The 20,109-nt window shown below is 35.3% G+C and overlaps 1 protein-coding gene and 1 pseudogene across 2 annotated transcripts in view; one reads left to right on the top strand and one right to left on the bottom strand.

Moving 5' to 3' along the window:
• The window catches only part of ZUP1 (zinc finger containing ubiquitin peptidase 1), a 43,146-nt gene extending 39,812 nt beyond the window's left edge, over positions 1-3,334 (top strand). For both annotated transcript variants that reach the window (XR_009558734.1, XR_009558733.1), the window contains one exon: positions 2,465-3,334. The gene's annotated coding sequence lies outside the window, so the exon portion shown is untranslated. The remainder of the gene's footprint in view (positions 1-2,464) is intronic.
• LOC115851526 (N6-adenosine-methyltransferase non-catalytic subunit-like) lies at positions 212-19,716 on the bottom strand (annotated as a pseudogene).
• Positions 19,717-20,109: the final 393 nt, after the last annotated feature.

Raw genomic sequence — 20,109 nt, 5'->3', positions numbered from 1 at the left:
GTCTGCTCGGCGATTTCTGGGTCCTACTTGCTCTGCAAGTCGCAGCGTCCTATCTCCATAGCAACCCCAGGCAGGGTTCCCCTAAGAGAAATAACACACATCTGTTGCCAGGATTCTAGGGAGGAGACCAAGAAAGATGAAAATCCTAGATCTGTGATTTGGTGGAGCCTCTGCTCCTCTACCTAGCTCAGCCAATCCAATCTGCAGTCCATCAGTCGCGGTTGGAAACCTGAGAACTGGTCCGACGCAGAGAGGAGGAGCCGCGACCCGGCGGGATGATTTTCAGGGTCTGATAGTTTGATTCAAGTTGCACGTTGAGGAGTGAGTCCTGCATTAGTGGAGGGACAATACATTTACAGAGCTTGTGTGTGTGTGTGTGTGTGTGTGTGTGAGAGAGAGAGAGAGAGAGAGAGAGAGAGAGAGAGAGAGAACGAGAGAGGGAGGGAGGGAGAGAGAGAGAAAGGAGGGATGGAGGGACGGAGCGAGGGGGAGACCTTGGTAATGTTGAGGTGCAGGTGACAATGAGACTCTCGTGTGCAGAACATCAGAGTCCAAGACTCAGAGGGCAAAGGTTTCTCATCTGTGCCAACCAAACTTGGGCAACTTTTGAACAATAAACAAGGAAGTCCTGATTTTTGCTCTTCTCCCTCATGTGGAATCTGCCAGATGAGTAGGCAGAAAATTACCTTCAAGGAGAAGGCAGTGCAGAAGCTTACCCTATATAAATAGACAATTCATGGGTTACCTGTTTCCTAATAATTGAAATTCAAATTAACCCTAAAGCTATATTAGTATAATGTAACCTTTATTTGATAATATGAATGTGAATTCATAATTTTGCAATATTTAAGATCATGACTATTAATTCATATTATTCCATCTCCAACATAAAGAAGGTATAGAGGATGGAACCATATCTGGCCTTGACTAAAAACTGTAAATGAAAGTCTTTTTTTTAAGATTATAATTAAAAAAAATTTTTTGGGCCACGTGGCTTGTGGGATTTTTAGTTCCCTGACCATGGGCAGGGAAGAGCAGTGAGAGCAGAAGAGTCCTAACCACTGGACCACCAGGGAACTCCCTAATTAAAGTCTTTAATGTTAATTTGTTCTGTATCTCTCTCTCTTTTAAAATAAACCAATTAATACTTGATATAACTTCCAATTAGCAACATGTTGGTCATAAATTCTAATTTCATGAAAGAGCATCATACTTACCTCCCACCCCCAATTTGGTGGGAGAAGCACAGAACTCTTCAATCATTTGTTCAAAGCTGTGGATATTTACCCTTCCCAAAATACACATGGGTGTGCACACACCAGATGTTGCATGTAATTTCTTCTGGTTCAGGGACTCCTTGAAGTCAGAGTCCCAGATTAGAACTCTTGGAATAAGACTCGGAAAAACAAAATGAAAGGTAAACTGGAATTATAAATTGGAGATTTTTTGTAATTGGTACAAAGGTTGAAGGGGAGATAGCATTTTTTCCCCATCATAGTTCTATTTTCTCCACCCTTGAAGCTGACAAGATATGATGGAGGATTTTTTCTTGGACTGACAAGCCAGAGCAGGGTGGTAGGACCAGAAAAAAGGCATGATAAGGAACAGTTTTTTGCATCTATATTCATGAGAGATCTTAGTCCGTAGTTTTCTTTTCTGAAATGTCTTTGTCTGGTTTTGTTATTAGAGTAATTCTGGCTTCATAGAATGAATTAGGAAGTATTTCCCCTGCTTCTATTTTCTGGAAGAGATTGTAGAGAATTGATCAAATTCACCTGTGAACCCATCTGGGCCTGTTTTCAAAGATTATTAATTATTGATTCAATTTCCTCATATATATGCCTATATATGTGTGTGTGTGTTTTGGCAGACTGTATTTTTCAAGGAATTGCTCCATTTTATCTAGGTTATCAAATTTACACGCATAGACTTGTTCATAGTATCTTCTATTATCCTTTTAATGTCCATGGGATTTCTAGTGATGTTACATCATTTTTTTTTTTTTTTTTTTTGCGGTATGCGGGTCTCTCACTGTTGTGGCCTGTCCTGTTGCGGAGCACAGGCTTCGGACATGGCTCACGGGCCCAGCCGCTCCGCGGCATGTGGGATCTTCCCGGACCAGGGCACGAACCCGTGTCCCCTGCATCGCAGATGGACTCTCAACCACTGCACCACCAGGGAAGCCCCCCTTGGAACTTTTTAATGATCAGTGAAGTTTTAGTTTTCTAAGCTGTTGGAGGGGATGCCCTATTCCAATAATGATCTGCCCAAAATTTTAACTAAAGGTGAAATGGAGAAACATTTTAGAAAGACCTGTATAATTGTGATGTCGTAATTTGTTCCTCTTCTTCACTCAAAGTAATCAATTCATTTTTTTCATTTTGTCATTTGGATCTCAAAGAATTGAAGTAATTGGGAGCACATCATATCATCACATGAAATTGTACCATGTTATATTACCTAGGTCTGTCTGCTGAGGGACCTGGAAGCAATGAGAAGTCAGAGCAATGAGCATACCTAAAGCATACCTAAATCAGTCACAATCAATGACTGATTGCAGTGGAGCGGCAAGGAAAGTACAAATGAGCCTAGAACATCTTCCTATATCAGAAAGAACTGAAAGAATACTGGAAGCATGTCAAAAGCACACCAGAGCCAACTTGGACTTATTGCAACTGACAAATTCTGGTACATTTTAAATATTAAAATAAATAAAGGTAGTACAGATTGTACTGTTTAAATAAAAAAGAAGACATGAGCCTAATACGAGGCATAGGCAAACTTTTCGGTAATGGGCCAGTAATTGTTTTAGTTTTGCGGCCCAAATATTATGTGTTTATATAACAAGAAAGAAAAAACTTTCCACAGCTTTTCTATTATATTTTATTCAAACTAGATTATAATTTAAAATAATTCTTTGTAATATATGTCTACTAAAGACAAGGGTAGACTCACAGATGTTGGGAGACAGTTTACAGTCTTAGGTATGTTTATTTTCTATAGACATGTTTCTTTAGATGCTTTACTCAAACTCTAATCAACCCAACATCAATAAATAACTTATTTTGCTTGGCTAAAAAATGAATCGCTGCATATCTATTTTGATTGCAGCCTCATCTTTTACTTTTGTGAAGCGACTTTGTTGAGATGAAATATTCTGTTTAAAATTTTATATTTTTTCTGTCCATTTCTTTCCTCTGAGTTGCGAGTGTTGCGATTACTGCTTAGTGTGGTTATATTCATGCATATCGTATTCTTTTAGGTTAGCTGTAGTGTCATTGTGTAATAAACACGATGTTTTACCTGTTCTTCAATAAAAGTAATCCATTCTCCACTGTGCCTTAAAAGCATGACATTCAAATCTACTTTTCTTGTTTCTTCATAATGAGCATGTACTGGTAATAAAAAGTAAAATATTGAAGTATGGCCATACATACTCTGAAAGGCTGTTTCTTTATAATGACATCATTGTAATTATGCTTATTATTTATGTTTATGAATTATTTCATCAGTTTTATTAATATATGACAAAATACATTGAAAATCATTAATCACCTGCACACAGCCTGATAAATATTCACAAAGTGACCACACCTATGGAACCAGCACTAAGATGAAGAAACAGAGTATTACCAAGACCACAGGAATTCTGTCATTTGCCTTACCAGTTACTATACCACTCCTATAGGTAACTTCTCTTTTTCTAAACCCATAGATTATTTTAACCTATTTTTTTTATCTTACGTAATGTTTCATGCAGTAAGTGTCTAGCCTTTTTTCCACTCAATAGTACGTTTCTGAGATTCGTGTATGTTTTCAGTGTGGTTGTAATTCATGCATCCTTAGTAATGTACACTGTACATAAACATTGAGTCCTTTCCTTTGTTGATTGCTGTGGATAGTGGTGCCTTGAAATGTTGATGATTGTAAGTTTACTAATTTTTTCCTTTAAGTTTCTCCCATTGATTTATGCTTCACAAGTTTTTTCCCATTTGGGAATTATGATCAGATTCACTTATATTTTTCTAGTTATTCAAAATGATTTTATCTTAAATTATTTAACCAGTAAATACATATGGAATTAGTTTAGTGACTTAGATGTTATGGATAAAAGTATTTTTTCAACCAATAGTTAAATGATAGAACCATTAGATGATTATTTCACCTTTGAACCTCTGCTCTTTCATGTAAACTTTGTGATCTGGTAAATTATTAAATAGATGCATGTGTTTCATGTGAGTTCTCTATTTTGACATTCACGTTTGGTTAAAACCAAAGAATAAAGTTCACTAAGAAGGATAAAGGATTTTTACTTTTTAATCCCACATTTATTTGTAGATAAAGGAAAAGTACACACTACAGAAAACTCTCTCAAGGGATTTACAATTCATGCTGCGTGCTTTCTGTTTTTCCCTTTATCTTACAGGCTACTAATGCAGAGAATCTCCCAAATCATTTTAATGTTTGAAATTTCAAAGTGTTTACAAAACTCACGGCAACGAATGTAAGCACTGTTCACTAATTTTTTTTCATAATAAAGTTTTATAATCAACATTAGCATGAGAAGTATGTATTAAAATATATATTTAAATATGCCCACAAATTTAGTAGATTTTTTATGATTCTTTTGCATTGATTCTACTCCTCATTTATGTCCCAGATAAAATTCAAGGGAAAATATTTCATTTTCCTTTGGAATACTCTGTCAAATGTTTCATTTTGCTCCACGGTCAAGTGATGTTTCCAGTCTCCGATGGTACCTAGTGGGACAAGCACATCAATAACAACTGGGTAAGAAATAGCACTATGAGGTCAAAAAGTTCCTCCAACCCACTTTAATCTCTTCTCCAACTTACTTCAGGCTGTTCTCAAGCCAGCTAAATATCTGTTAGTTCTCCATAGGCTTTGATACTTCACTTTCCTTTTACAGTTATCAGCTAAGAAACAAATTTAGGACGTAGTAAGGCTGAAAATAGGATTATAGTCCACTTCATTATCAGTTAGACTTCCAACAGCCACTACCATTAAATTATAACATTTCTTTAGGGAAAAAAACTCTTAAAATATATGAAGAGATTTGAAAACTTAAATATGTTTTACTAAATGCCAGGTACCATACTTGGCAAACTACATCTATCATGTAATATTAATTCTTAATACAACCCTTAAAACAAACCAGCAACATATTAAAAGGATTATGCACCATGATCAAGTAGAATTTACTTCTGGGATACAAAGATGGGTCAACATATATCAATTAATTAATGTCATACCACATTTACAGAACAAAGGGAAGAAAACCTCATGATCATCTCAATAGAGAAAAATCATTTTATAATATCCAACACCTTTTCATGATTAAAAAAAACTCAAAAAATAAAGAATAGGGAGAAACTAAACATAAAAAGTCATATATGAAATAGCTACTGCTAACATCATAATCAATGTTTGAAGACTGAAAGATTTTCCACTAAGATCATGAACAAATTAAAGATGCCTATTCATGCCATTTCTATCTAACATAGTACTGGAAGTCCTAGCCAGAAAAATTAAGCTAGAAAGAGAAATAAAAGGCATCAGTTGGAAAGGAATAAGTAAAATTGTCTCTGGTCACAGACAACATGACTTTATACATAGTAAAACCTAAAGATTCCACACAAATATTATTAGAAGCAGTAAACAAATTCACAAAGTTGCGTGATGCAAAACCAGCAGACAAAAATCAGTTGCATTTCTATACATGAGCAAGGAACAATCCAAAGAAAAAAATTCATAAAACAGTTCGATTTAACATTGCATTAAAAAGAATAAAATATTTAGGAATAAACTTAGTCAAGGAGGTTAAAACCTTGTATACTGAAAACTACAAAATAATGCTAAACAAAACTAAAGAACACAAATAACTAGACAATATCCCTTGTACATAAATTGGAAGATATAATAATGTCAAGATGTGAATACTACCCAAAGTGATCCACAGATTCAATGCAATCTTATGCAGTAGTCCACTAAAGTTTTTGCACATAGAATAATTTACTATCAAATTCACATAAAAATCTCAACAGACTCTGAATAGCCAAAACATTCTTGAAAAAGAACAAAGTTGGAGGCATTAGATCTCTTGATTTCAAAACTTACCACAAAATCAGTTATCAAAATATTGTGGTACTGACATTAAGACAGACAAATAGATCAATGGAACAGAATACTGAGTCCAGAAAGAAACTTTCACAATATCAAGCAAAATGAATTTTGACAAAGGAATCAAGACCATATGATGGGGAAAAGACAGCCTTTTCAATAAATACTGTTGAGTAAACTGGATATCTACATGGAAAAGTGTATAAAGTTGGGCTCCTACTTACACCATATCGAAAAAATTAACTCAAAAAAGGAATATATTTAAACATAGATATTTTACCAAAGAAAATATGCAGTAAATCAAAAAGCACATGAAAAGATACTCAACATCACTAATCATTAGGTAAATACATGTCAAAAACCACAGTGAGCTACCACTTCACACCCATTAGGACGGCTAGTTACAAAAAAATTAAAATTAAAAAAATAACAAGTGTTGGTGAGAATGTAGAGAAATTGGAACCATCGTGCACTGTTTAGTGGGAATACAAAATGATGCAGTCACTATGGAGAGTAGTTTGAATAGTATGGTGGTTCCTCAAAACATTAAAAATACAGTTACCATGTAATACAATAATTCTGTGTGAGGGGAGGTACTCAAAAGAACAGAAAACAGGGACTCAAACAGATAGTTGCACTCTTATGTTCATAACAGCATTATTCACAATTGTCAAAAAGTGGAAGCAATCCATGTATCCATCCATGGACAAACAGATAAATAAAACGTGGTATATAAATACAATGGAATATTTTTCACCATTCAAAATGTAGGCAATTTCACAACATGGATGAATCGGGATGGTGTTATGCTAACTGAATTAAGCCAGTCAAAAACGTTTAAATACTCACATGAGACCTTAGTATAGTAAAATTTATAGTCACATAAAATAAAATGGTGGTTGCCAGGGGATAGGAGGATGGGAGAATGGGGAGTTACTGATTTGGAGTACGAGTTTCAGTTTTGCAAGATGAAAAAAAAAAAAACCTGGAGATGGGTAGTGGTAATGGTTGCACAACAATGTGTAGTTAATGGCGTGGAACTGTATGCTAAAAATGATTAAAACAGTAAATTTTATGTTGTATTCTGATACAAGTTTTAATAAAACTATTGAGGGGGAAAACTGGAAAGAGAAACACCATGAACAATGGAAGTTCATAGGAAAGAGAGATTTAAGTTATCTTGTAAAAGAGAGCAATTTTCAAGGAAAAAAGAACATTTCTTCCAATTCAAGTGGAAAGATAAGAAATGTCCCTGAAAAAGCTGGAAAATTCCTTTGAAAATGTGAAAGTAAGTCCCAAACTACAGAAACTTGAAATATTTTCCATATTCAGCAAAAATTAAACTTCACTGTCCTTGGTACTTGATAGACTCACAAGAAATTTACCTGGAGATGCAGGTTGGAGACAAGATGAATCGTCTTCTACACCTGATGAGTACCTTAGTATTTATATTTTAAGTAAATTGTATTTCCCTTGTAGTCAGTGGAAAAGGTTGAGTGTGATGGGCTGAGTAAAATAACAGGACTCTCGTTATCAAATTATTTCTTCAAATAATGTTTGTATACAGTAACTAACATACAATCAAGAACTGCAAGTATTTGAAGATATAAGAAAATGTAGCCAAAAACAACAAAAATTAAGACAATAGAAATGAATGAAGATATTACATATACTGCAATTATCTGAAATAATTCAATTACTATGCTATGATATTCAAGGTATCAAAGACAAAAATTAAAATTTGACAGAACTGGAAACTATAAAAAATAATATAGCAGATTTACAAGAGATCCCAATGCATGAATAGAAATGAAGAACTTGGTGAGATTTACATTCTAGCCAAAAATATTGGGTTGAATATTACTATATAAAGTAAATCTTATTATCTGAACAGTAAAAATGTATACAGTTTTAAAACATAAAAATCGAAGTGACTGCCTAGATGAACTAAATCAAAATTGCATACCCTGAATGCTATTTTTTTTTCACTTGAACGATGGTTGCATTGGTGTTCACTTTGTAGATTCATTATTATGTACACATATGGTCATGAACTTGGATAATTTATTTTACTTGATAATTTAAGCCAAGTTTTTTTTTTTTTAAAAAAAGAGAGAGCTAGCATAGGAGACAACAGAAAGACTGGCTTATTCACAAATATGAGTTTCAGCAGTAAAATCCTGAAGATTCCTGCTAAATATTGCCAGAGATCTCTGACATGTGCCTGCCAGGCTTTCTGCCTGCATTTTAGGAAAAGTAGAAACTCCATGACCCACTGTAAGGAGTTCCTCAAGCATTGCTTGTGTTCTGGAGAGAATCTGATGGGAAATTATGTTGTTTTAAATAAGGATCCAGATAATTTAACGGCGACCAGAATAATGCTTATAAATTAGCAATAATAAACAAAAGATTCACTTATCTGCTTATTCAAAAGCAGATCATCTGAGGATATGGTGGTAACTGGCCAATTAGCCATGACTGCCACATGATTTTTCCTCGACTTTTACCAAGAGTTAATAAATAATACTCTCCTTTGTTATTTTTTTACAGTACTATATCCTCTCTCAACAACTTTCTCTTCATATCATTAAAAAATTAAAGTGATACTAGTTTATGTTAATATTTACTTCTTTAAGTAAATTAATCATTTGAGAGTGCTTTACAGCTACATAGTCAGTATTTGTTGGCCCAAGCAATACATCTTACCATTGTGGTCTGTCTTATTTGTATTTAAATCCATGACTGTTTTGTTATATGGTCAGTGGCAATTAAGCTTTCTGATGAATTTTAAAGGCCAAAATTCTTGTAATGATCTTTTCAATAATTTAGCATCCATGTAATCCTTAGATTGCAAAAATAAAAACAGGTTTATTCATGGGGATTATCCCAATAAAATTTAAAATCTTGATATCAGTTTAGTAAATAAGACAGCTCCAATTATACTTTGTGCTTTAAAAGGAAAGTTTCTCAGACTCACAGGCATAGAGAGACTTGTAGCTGCCAAGGGGGAGGGGGCTGAGGGAGGGATGGAGTGGGAGGTTGAGGTGAGCAGATGTAGGCTATTATATATAGGATGGATAAACAACAAGGTCCTACTGTATAGCACAAAGACCTATACTCAATATCCTATGATAAACAATAATGGAAAAGAATATTTTTAAAATGTCTATATACATGTATAACCAAATCACTTGTTTTACAGAAGAAATTAACACAATTGTAATTGTAAATCAACTCTACTTCAATACAAAATTATAAATAAGGCTGTGATAAACATGAAAAAATAAAGTTTCTGATCTTTCTATTACTATTTTGTGACTAGTTCAAGATGAAATGGCTATTATACTTGAGAATATAGCTAATTAAAACATGCTTTTTGGTGAGACTGTTATTTATTTGCCATCATTGTATCCAAGTCTTGTTTTTTCCCTCCATTTGAGGCCTAGGAGTGGAAGAAATAATAAAAGGAGAATTTATTAATGAGACAAACAATATGTGATTGAACTGAGAGCTATCATGTTAAAATTTTAGAGTAAGTGACAACCTTAGGCTAAATTACAGAAAGCTCTTACTTCCTTATACTACACTTACTTTGGTGTGGAAGGCAAGGGGGAAAGTAATTTACCTCTAAATTTAGAATTTATATAGGGACCACATTAGTGTAAAATGGTTGTTGTATTCTGAATTGTATATCACATGAACTTTCTCTGGGATCTTTTAACAGCTTTATTGGGAGAATATTTATTTAATTTTAAAAATTTTTCTTAATTGAAGTATAGTTAATTTACAATGTTGTGTTAGTTTCTGGTGTACAGCAAAGTGATATATATATTCTTTTTCATATTATTATCAATTATAGGTGATTATAAAATATTGAATATTGTTCCCTGTGTTATACAGTAAGACCCTGTTGTTTATCTCTTTTATATATAGTAGTTTGTATCTCTTTTACATATAGTAGTTTGTATCTAACCCCAAACCCCTAATTTATTCCTCCCCTATCCTCTTTCCCCTTTGGTAACCATAAATATGTTTTCTAAGTCTGTGAGTCTGTTTCTGTTTTGTAAATAAGTTTATTTGTATCATATTTTAGATACCATATATAAGTGATATCATATGATAGTTGTTTTTCTCTTTCTGGCTTACTTCAGTTAGTATGATAATCTTTACTGTAAATGGCATTATTTCATTCTTTTTTATGGCTGAGCAGTATTCCGTTTCTGTATAAATGCCACATCTTCTTTATGCATTCATCTGTTGATAGACACTTAGGTTGCTTCCATGTCTTGGCTATTGTAAGTGCTGCTATGAATGTTGAGGTACATGTATCTTTTCAAATTAGAGTGTTCTCTGGATATATGCCCAGGAGTGGATTGCTGGATCATACGGTAATTCTATTTTTAGTTTTTTAAGGAACCTCCATACTGTTTTCCATAGTGGCTGCACCAATTTACATTCCTTTCAACAGTGAAGGAAGCTTCCTGTTTCTTGGGGGAATATACCATAAAATTCATCCCTTTTGTGTGTATGATTCAATGATACTTAGTCATTTACAGAGTTGTGCAACCATCACCACAATTCAATTTTAGTACAATTCCATCAACTTCCCAAAGTCCACATGTCCTGTGATAGTTAATCCCCCTTCTCATGCCCCAGACCAGGCACATACTCAACTACTTCTGCACCTATTGATTTGTCTTTTTCTGGACATTGAAGTTCATTCATGCTGTAGCATGTATCAATATTTTGTTCATTTTTATTCCTGAAGCGTATACCAAGGTATGGATACACCACATTTTGTCTATCCACTAGTTGATAGACATTTGAATTGTTTCCACTTTTCACTACAGTGAATAACGTTACTATGAGCATTCATGGGCAAGTCTTTGAGACGACATATATTTTCACTCCTTTTGGGTAGACATCTAGAAGTAGAAATGCCAAACTGTTTTCTAAAGAGACTGTTCATTTACATCCCCACCATATGTGCAGATTCCCATTTCCTTATATCTTTGCTGATGCTTGTTATTATCGGTCTTTTTTGTTGTAGACATTATGGGCGTATGAAATGGAATGTATTTGTGCCTAAGAAGATTCAAGAATATTGTAAAGGATTATCAAGTCAAAATATTAAGTAATAGTGCTGTGCAGAACCACACTGAGGCAAGAAAGAACGTCAGTACTTATTTAAAATTTGGATATTTGTTTACCATCAATTTTACATTAATTTTTATATTTTTAAGTATTGCATTAAAATAGTATTTATCTGGATTGCTGAGTTTTTGGTGCCTCTTTCAATCTTCACCTAAGGTAAGTGCCTCAGTCACCTCCCTGTACTCCATGGTAGTTCAAAAAGGCTCTCAGGGTTACCTGACATCCATCACCAAGATCATTAGGTAGAAAGGCCTGGAGGTGGCATCACATGGAGCTTTCAGGTAAGGAAACGTTTTTGCATAAATGAAGGTGCTCAATGGACAAGTAAAATGAAGCCATATTATTGACAGCCTCAACCAGATACTTAATATAAATAATAAGAAACCTGAAAAATTATTGGAATGTGAGCTGCTACCACATGCCCAAGATGTTAAAAAATAGGTAATTGGCTTTGACCATAGCAGTGTAAACATATTTAATGGGATATAATCATTAAATGAATATGAAGTATACTCCAAATTTGGTGGTATCTTTTTTCATTTTAAGCATTTTATTTGGTTGTATCTTTAATATATCAATTCTTGTGGAACTCCATTTTGAAAATATGGATCCAGAACATTTACTTTTTACTATACTATATTTTTTACATTTACATTTTACTATAACTTTTGAATATATATTTTTTAAACTTCTTAATATTAATTTGGATGTGTCTTCTAACATTAAAATTTCGTCCTTATAGCATGTGATGAATTCATGCCTATTTATCTAAAGGCCCTTAAGAAGTTAAGACCTGTTACCAAATGTGTTTGCTTTAAAAGGTAAAGATTAATGCTAAGGTCTTTAAAACTGTCACAAAAGGAAAGGGTTAGGCACATTCTCAAAGGTATGTATTTAATGTCTTGTCTTTTTTTTTTTTTTTTTGCTATTATCAACTAGTTTTGTGGGATTCTACTTGAGATAGGAAGTGTCTCTGTGTACACGTAATTTTTTACATTGGGAGGTTGGGATTTCTCTCTTTCTGACATTGGTGCTCAATTCATAATGAATCAACACACTTTGAGGCTGCCCGAGGGAGCTTGAGCAGAAGGGGGGACATTTGAAGATTTAATATTTAATCCTGAATATTTTAGTCCACCACAAAATTTAACACATTTCTCAGTATGAAAATGTATGAGGTGGTTCTGATGAAACAGAGGTGAAAATTAGAATAATAGATTCTTCTACTAACGGTGGGAGCTTGAAAATAATTCACATAACCTCTGATCCTCAGTTTTCTCACCCAGAAGATGATAGTCCTGTATATGAAAAATATATTTAAAAAGGAAACTTAATAAACAAATTCAAAACTGGTCAGTTAACAGTTTCCCTTATTGTATAGCATAGGTCTTCCTATAGAATGTTGAGTAAAAGTAGTGGTAGCTGGCATCCTTGTCCTGTTCCTCACTATAAATGTCTATTGCATTTGATATTTGTGGTAGTTTTGGTAGGCTCTGTTATCAGGTTAAAGTAGTTCCCTCATCTCCCTAGTTTATTAGTAGTTTCTATTATGAATTGCTGCTGAATTTTATTGGATGCTTGTTCTGCAGTAATGAGATGATAATTCAAGCTTTCTCTTATATTCTAGTAATAAGAGTGAACCACACTAATAAATGTTTAAAACAGTCTTTATGCTTGAAATAAACCCACCTTGGTCATGGTGTATTTTTTAACATTGCTGTATTTGTTTTGCTTATAATCGGTTTATGATTTTTTCGTTAATATGCCATCAACGTTCTGAAAGAGGTGTAATGTCAACAATCTTACAAATGTCACTACTCAACTGATTTACATCCATGATAGATTTGATACAGTTTATAGTGAATCCAGGGGAGACTCACTAATCTCCCCTCCAAGATGAGTAAGAACTCAGCAGGCCGGACTGAGAACTGGTATGCGATGTCTCAAACACCTGGGCAGTTTTAAGGGTAAAGAAAAGATTTAAGATTTTATGGTTGCAATGCTTGACCTAAAACTAAGCAAACTGAGATGTCACCAACTTCTAGGCAGAAAAAAAACAATATTAGATGTGCTAAGAATTTTACAGAGTAAAAGACTCCAGGGATAAAGCAATGTATTACTACTTTGGGGAAAGTAAACAAGGTCATAATTTTCAAACTAGGTGGCAAAAATAGGGACTGCAGCATATTCATGAAAATCAGGAATAATCTTTTTTTTTTTTATACTGACTTAAACTCCAGTGTACCTTTGAGCAACATTAACCACTCAGTACAAATTACTTCAACGGCACTAATCAACCCATGTTCTAAAAAGCACAATTTAAAAATAAGGGTGTTTTGTTTTTTTTTTTGCAATGTAAGATTTGAGGATAATTAATTTTAATTTAAAATTATTGCATTATTATAGATAAATATAAAGCAATTAGAGTAATTGAAAGACATATTAGGAATTAGTTCCGACTGAGATAATCTGATGATAAAAATCTTGCTGGGTTTTCAAACATATTTTGTTCCATCTCCTACTAAACATTTATGAAATATCAGCTGTTGGCTCAGTATTTGGCTTCTTCATATGTGCCAGCAGAAATGACAGCATATGCATTTCAAATGGCCTTATATCATAGAAATTCAAGATATATTTAACTCTTTTCTGATCCTCAAAAGTTCTATAAATGTGGGTAGGCTACTGTCAATGTCTAGAACAGGCACGTCTGTTCATGTGTATTACCAAACCAGAGTGAAGACTGAAACAGGTGTCCCACTCTTCAAACTTACCAGATTTTAGACATGTTATAGTAAAGACATTATCATCTCTAATTTCAAAATCATCTAGATTTGTTAATCCCTTTGAATTTTCTACATAGACTATCACGTCATTTGAAAATGACATGATTTTCCCATCTATATACCTTTCTTTGCCTTTTCTTGCTTTATTGTCCTAGCTAGGCTTTTCCAGTACTATGCTGAATAGGAGTGTTGAGAATGGACTTAAATATCCAATTACTATTACAGTTTTGCTGACATATGTTTGGATATTTATCTCATGCATCAAAGCTACTGAGCAGTATGCTACCTTACTGACCCCTTTGGTTTTGCTCCAGAACCTGCCCTGATGGCTGTGGTTTAGACTAGCAATTATTTAATTGAGTTGAGGTATTGTATTAGTTTCCCAGGGCTGCTGTAACAAAATACTGACATACAGATGGCTTAAAGCAAGAGGAATTTATTGCCTCACAATCTGGATCTAGAAGTCCAAAATCAAAATGTCAGTAGGGACATACTCTCTTTAAAAACTGTAGGAGAGAATCCTTCCTTGCCTCTTCTAGGTTCTGGTGTTTGCCGGCCATTTTTTTGTATCCTTTGGCTTATAGAAGCATCATGCCAAACTTAGCCTCTGTCATCACATGACTGTCTTTAACCTAGTGTCTTTCCTTTTCTCATGAGCACATCAGTATTATTGGATTAGATACCCTTCCTCCTCCAGTATTTGAAAAACAAAAAAACCTAATTACATCTACAATGACCTTATTTCAAATAATGTCACATTTGAGGTAAGGGAGTTTAGGACTTACACATACCCTTTGAGGATAATTCAGCCATAATAAGTATAATAGATTTTTTCCCCTGTCCATCTCATCCTCTCTAGGATGTCACGTCTTTCTATATGCTGTGTTTGTACTCCATGGCTATTTTGCTTGGACCACAGGTTGACTGCTCAGGGAAGCCTAGTGACCTAACCTACGCCATTCAGTTTCTCTTCCTGAATTTGAATTCAACAACTGCTATCTTTTTTTGTTGTTTGAACTGAGAAAATTTGTGTTGCAGAGTCCAAGCTCATACCGCTCAACATAACAAGCCAATAAATGGAGAGGAGGTGTTGGGACAAGGAATAGCAACTTTATTCAGAAAGCCAGCAGACTGAGAAGTTGGCATACTAGTTAGTGTCCCAAAGAACCATCTTACCCAAGTTAGAATTCAGGCTTCTTTTATACTAAAAGGGGAGGAAGGGCAGCTGGTTATTGCAGACTTCTTGGTGCTCACCCGACCCCAGAGAGGATGTGATAATCCTTTGATCTTGCAGCTGTCCATATATGTCTGGTCACATGTTCCTATAAACCTTCAACAAGACAAATGTTATTTTCTGTTCTGCATCTTTTTATCTCTATATGAATGAAAAGTGTTTTGTGTTTAAATGTCACATCCTGGGATGCAGAGCCTTGAGAAAGGGCTATTATGTATACTCAGGCTATAGGCAACATTCTTTTAGACAAAGGTGCAGAGCCAGCATGACTAAGCATGGGCAACAGAGCACAAAGTTTAGAGGTAAAAGAATACTTCCAATGTGGAGTCAAGTTTGTTCTTCTCTGCTACTTTTGGACATAGTATATGACTGCCACCATGCTGAAGCAAAGCCAGTCTTCAGAAACAGAGAGAAGAATGTGTCCTTCACATGCAGAACAGAGATGAGAGACCATGAAGTTCTAAGACTAGAGAGAGAGAGAAAAAATGTCAAAAAGATATGAATCCCTGAGAGCTTCATATTTCTTGGTTCTAGATCTTCAAGAAGTTCAAGAAAATTCTTATTCTGTTGTTCTGTGAATCATTTTAACGAACTACCCTATTTTGAATAAGCTGCTTAGAAGTAGCTTGACCGAGATGCAAGGAGAAAGAGTTTCAAAAATGAGAGAAAATCTCAGATTTAATGTTCTTCACAAAGATGTAAATAGATGTTTTACCTGTGCAATAAAAATAAGCTAATTGCATGCACATGGAAAAGTAGTTAGTTGAAAAAAAGAAATGTAGTGAAAGTGAAATTTAAACTGCAGAAAATTGACTTAACAGATAGGAGTTTGGAAGTTTCCTAGAAATTACAGGATTATAGAATGTGACCATTCTTAAGACTTTTGATCCTGTTTCAAAATTGCTATAAAGAACACTTGAACTAGTTTTGTCACAATTTATATGAGACAACATTCATTTTGCCTTAGTCTAACATTGAGCATTCCTAGGGTTTTAAACTTTTGCCAGTTATGAATCCCAATGTTTTATCTTTTCTCCAAACTGCAAGGGTTTTGTTCATCTAGTAGTCCAGAAAATTTTCATGCCTGTGAATTATTTCACAAATTTTATTAATATATAAAAAATACAGAAAACGTCACAAATTATACATGCACAGTGCGATGTATAGTCACAGTGTCTACACCTATGGAGCCAGCACTAAGATCAAGAAGCAGAATATTACCAACACCCTAGGAATGCTCTCATTTGCCTGGCCAGTTATACCATCTCCCAAAGAAAACCAACGCTCCTTCTAAACCCATAAATTAATTTTACTTATTTTTTAATCTTATATAATGAAGCATGAAATCAGTGTCTGGTTTTTTCCACTGAGTAGTATGTTCCTGGGATTCATGAATGTTTTCAAGTACTGTAATTCACGCATTCTTACTGTTTCTCCTTTTATGAAATGTCACAATTTACTTATTCATTTTACTGTCACAAACATTGGATTCTTTCCATTTGTTGGCTATTATGGACGATGGTGCCTTCAAGTATCAATGATTGTGAATTTACTAAATTTTTTCTTTTCAGTCTCTTCCAATTTTTTTAAAATGTTTAAAGTTTCATTAGAAAAATCATATGCAAAATAAAAAATATATTTATCAAGAACAATAATGGCATTATTTCATTCAGCAAATTCATTTAAAACATGGGTTACAGTATAGAAAGAGAAATGACAACATAAAGTCTCACACAACTAACTGATCTGGAAAACCAGTCCCTTAAAAGGCAACTGTAGTTCCATTTTCCAAGCTCTCTTCTTAAGTTGAGGGTCTTCTGTAATTGGTTTTACATTATTTTCTCCATAACAAGTTTAAAGATGCATGTCATTTCCTCATCACCAAGTACTTTATTCCCCAAAATGTTTAAACCAAGTACCTGATAACCAGATGTCTCTGATGCCTCCAATTCTTTTATTTTGTTAAGGAATATGAAACTGTTTTGAAAGTCAATCCAAGATCAAGTCCATACCAAAGTTCTAGCACTTGGATATTTGTCCTTGTTCACTTTTTAGGAAGTATGATTAACAGTCATCAGTAGCTGTGCAACTGAGATTATAATGAGTATTTTTTTTTTCTCTTTGTAAAGTCTGCCTACTAGGTTCTACCTCTTCCCTGCTCAACCCTGGGAGCTCCACCCCCCCCCAATCAGATTTAGATTTGGGAGGAGGTGATTTTGTTCCAAGTGTCTCAATTTCTTCTGTGGTCAAATTATATGAGTTATTTAAGATTTTTCAAAAAGGAAGAAAAAAGAAGTCTCTTTTTATTGTTTCAACAAGAAAATATTAAAAGCCTAAGAGAGGGCTTCCCTGGTGGCGCAGTGGTTGAGAGTCCGCCTGCCGATGCAGGGGACACGAGTTTGTGCCCCGGTCCAGGAAGATCCCTCATACCGCAGAGCGGCTGGGCCCGTGAGCCATGGCCGCTGAACCTGCGCGTCCGGAGCCTGTGCTCTGCAACAGGAGAGGCACAACAGTGAGAGGCCCGCGTACCAAAAAAAAAAAAAGCCTAAGAGAAGTTTACCAGCTGTCCCAACTCCATTCCATCAAGGCTGTCAAACAGCTTCCCACTTGCTGTGACAGCAGTGGCAGGATGCCCATTATCAACTACTGTCAGCACTAGTATGATAATCCAGATTGGGTCTTTTTCACTGCTCACTTTATTTCTAAAAGCAAAAGCCTTTGTAATTAGTTGAAATCTATAAATTCGGTCTCTGAAAGTGAGGGTATTTGTGTTGTTCCATTCTGTTTGGTTACATGCACATGACAAAAGACAGGATGACTCATTTATTCTGGACAAAACCAGACAGTGACAGCTGCAACAGAGGTTGGCTAAAATACTCCTGCAGCTTGGAGAAACTAAAGCAAAGTGCTTTAGTTCCACCTCTTCCTCCTCCTCTGGGAGCTCCACCTCCCCGATCAGATTTAGATTTGGGAGGAGGTTATTTTGGTCTAAGTCTCTCAATTTCTTCTGTACATCCAGTCAAGTAAGAATTTGGGGCACTGAAGTAGGATGCCTATGTTTCTGCATACGTAGTTGCTATTTGTAAGAGTTGGTCCAGCTGCAAGCCAGCCTGGTGGAATTGTACTATCTCTTCCAAATAAATGAAGGCGTCTTCTACCAAGACAAAAAAGTTCAATTATATGAAAAATTTCTACGGGCTTTTCTATATTGCCAATTTCAGGTTCTTCTGTGATAATCAAGTCAATGTCAACAATAGCATGAATGAAGTCCCATCTGTGCTACGCTCAACAGTTCCTTTGATCCCCATAAGGCAGTGTTCCTTTGTTCTCTGGAAGACGGCCTTTGGATCTAAAGCCTTGGTCTTCCCAGGATTGTTTTTATTGGTTTTAATCCAACAAATATCTTCACATCTGTATGTTTACTTGCATAAACACACTCTTCCAAGGTCCAATCCTTCCCCAGAACCACACCAGAGAAAAATAAATGATCGAGGTGCTGCAATCTCATCAATTTCTAACTTCATAATGTCACCCCAAGTCCAGCATTTTTCATTAGCAGTGATGCCAGTCTCTCTGTAATATTCTTCTAAAGGGGGTTCAAGAAGAATCACATCGAATTTGGGTGTTAGTTCTCTGATGTCAAAGGCTTCTATATCTGCTTGTAAGTACATAGGAGGAGTGTTAGATTTATCTGTTAACATCCTTCAGCCTGATGAGCTCCCTCAGTTTAGGGTATTCTTCAAATCTGTCAGCCAAACCTACATCTCTGATGAAATTTTGAGCTCTATGTCCAGTGTCTATAAAATGTTGGCAATAATCATTATGGGGATTTAAACTCTGTGTTCCCTTAAGAAAAGTACTAGAATCTTTGTAAATCTCTTCTTCATATGGCAAAATCTCTTCCTCCTGTTGCATTTCTTCTTCTTTTTTTTTTTTTTTTTGCGGTACGCGGGCCTCTCGCTGTTGTGGCCTCTCCTGTTGCGGGGCACAGGCTCCGGACGCGCAGGCTCAGCGGCCATGGCTTGCAGGCCTAGCCGCTCCGCAGTATGTGGGATCTTCCCGGACCGGGGTACGAACCTGTGCCCCCTGCATCGGCAGGGGAACTCTCAACCACTGCACCACCTGGGAAGCCCCTCCTGTTGCATTTCTAATTCATCCTTATATTCTTCCATTTTGTCTTCATCTGTCTCTCCTTCATCCTGATACTTAACGTTTTGCATTTGGAGCAGAAGTATCATAGGAAGCCCTGCAAGTTTCTCTTGTTTCAGCAATTTCTCTCTGCTCGTCTTTGCTATTTAACACAACATCAATACTGGCAGCACTTTCAGCTCCCAGCTGCTGCGCGAGAAGCTGTCGCGGTAACTTCTGCCGCTCCCGGATCTCCTGCAAGTGGCTCTCCATGTCCCAACCCTTGTTTTCCACTACCTCGAAAACTTGGCAATTAGCGGATGAATACCCGCCCAGTTTTTCTTCGGAGACCGTGGAACACAAAATTCTCCAGGAGCTTCAGGCGACGGGTACCCAGTATTTTTTCAATAGGTGTTTCCTCTTCCAATGTATTTATGCTTCACAAGTTTTTCTCCATTTGGGAATTAAAAACTCATTCAGCTATATTTTTCTAGCTCTTCAAAATGATTTTGTCTTAAATATTTAACTATTAAATACACTTTGAATTAGTTTATTGAGTGATTATGTTATGAATACATCTATTTTTAATCCAAATAGTTAAATAATTGCACCATTACATGAAGTAATCCACCTTTGAAACTTCGATCTTTAGTGCAGATTTTCTTT

Source organism: Globicephala melas, chromosome 14, assembly GCF_963455315.2.
Source record: "Globicephala melas chromosome 14, mGloMel1.2, whole genome shotgun sequence".
Lineage (NCBI taxonomy): Eukaryota > Metazoa > Chordata > Mammalia > Artiodactyla > Delphinidae > Globicephala > Globicephala melas.
This window is presented reverse-complemented; position numbering and strand designations above follow the sequence as displayed.